The following is a 2,032-nucleotide window of genomic DNA, read 5'->3' as shown; positions in this document are numbered from 1 at the left end:
AGGTTTCGAGTTTATCAAGAAATTCTTTATCAATAATTTCTTATTAAAAATATTGAAAAGTTCTAGGCATATTATATTAACTTTAATATAATGTTCCGTATAAGGTTTCTGTAATGTTAATGAAATGAACAAGGGCGAATATTTTCATGTTATCAGGAAGTTAGTGACAGGTTTATTAACCTCCGTGTAATATTACCATCTTACAATTTAAGGTAGTAACCTCATGGCAATATTAATGTTTATCTAATCTCTTTGTGTTCATCAGATTTGACACTTGAAAACATATGATAAGAAAGTATACAAAATTGAAAAAAGTTATCATAATAACTACTCAAATAAACTTTCGTAGGTCGTTCTTCTTTACGTCTGTTTTGCAGAATACACATATTTATAACCAATATATACCAGTATATATCAGCGAATACTAGCTAACTTTATAAAAATTGTATCCCACAGAAAGATATGTGTATTCCTCCTCCTGTGTATAAATAACCATACATCTCTTTAAAAGATAATGTCTTAGGGTGGAGTCCCATGGCACGTATTTTCGCGTAACGCGTAACCACATAACCAATCACATCTTTCTATTTTTTTAGAAGTTCCAACAGAAATACTATACGTCGCAATTTATTGGTTACGCGCTTACGCGTACGCGGGAAATATATGCCATGGGACTCTACTCTCACATTCATATTTATTATAAGATCCGAAATTTAGACAGACTATGTTCTCTCTCTCTTTCTTGATTGACTCCAAGCATCCTGCAGATTTTCACAACGGTTGCATAACGGTTGAGTAATAGGTCAATGTAACTGGTCTAAATTTAAGGATCTAATAGTAAAGATCAATAATCATTGACCGCTCACTGATCATTTTTGTGTGTATGTGTTTCCTGAGAGAGAACTGTTAGATTCTTAAATTTAGACTAATTATGTTGACATATTCACCGTTGTGCAACCATTGTATTTTATGAACAAAGCCAATAACTTTACTTCTTGTTCACAACTTTGCTTTAATAAGTAAGCCGTAAGCAAATTGACCATCCACAGTTGATTATTACAAGAATAATCGACTGCAGTTGGTAAAGTTGCTTACAGCTTCCTACTTAAATCAAGGTTGTGGACAAGAGATTAGATTTATGTATTCTCTCTCTCTCTCTCTCTCTCTCTCTCTCTCTCTCTCTCTCTCTTTCCAGATTGGTATACATTCCTGTCCAAATTTGATTTATGTATTGCTTGCAACTACAAACTAGGCTATTTCAAAATTTGCTGTCAATATTTAAATTTTATAGAATATATAATGAATTATAGATTTTCAGCGATAATATGTGATTGTACATTATAGCTTATGAGTAGTTGTTATTGTAGAAGACCTCTAATGGCTCCTGCACAGGACGCGGTAATGCTTGCCGCGCGGCGGAAGTCCGCGCGATAGCCAATCAATATGTTGTTTTTCCGTAAGAGCTAGAAGGTTATTACGGAAAGCATATTGATTGGCTGTCGCGTGAACTTCCGCCGCGCGGCAAACATTACCGCGTCCTGTGTGCAGGAGCCATAACAATTTGTTCTCAATATCTTTTTCTTTTATATTTTTAGCGCTCCTGGGTAATTGTGAAGGAGAGGTGCGACTTCATCGATTTTGTTGTTGGTCTTGTTTTTACTCACTGATTCTGATTCTGGTTCCTGCGTTGGTTTTTATTATATACAATACAAAACAAAAATAATATAAAAATATATATTATATATTAAAAATATTATATATTATTAATTGTAATTATAAAAAATAAAGGTAATTATCGACTATAACGGAGCACCCTCCAATGACCTCCACCTTGATATATATTATCAAGGACACTGTTCTGAGTGACAATCAAAAGGTTTTAGTCGGCGCTCATTGGTTGTTCAAAAATTATTAGCAAAAAAGTTGCATGTATGTAATGAATGTGATTTTTGGAATGTAACCGTATATAAATAAAAAATCGAATTTATAACTTAAGAAGATGCCTACACACACACACACACACACACACACA

This window comes from Odontomachus brunneus, unplaced genomic scaffold (assembly GCF_010583005.1).
Source record: "Odontomachus brunneus isolate Ranch 3 - 2012 unplaced genomic scaffold, Obru_v1 Obru_scaffold_229, whole genome shotgun sequence".
Lineage (NCBI taxonomy): Eukaryota > Metazoa > Arthropoda > Insecta > Hymenoptera > Formicidae > Odontomachus > Odontomachus brunneus.
The sequence above is the reverse complement of the archived record's forward strand: the minus strand, read 5'-3'. Positions refer to the sequence as shown.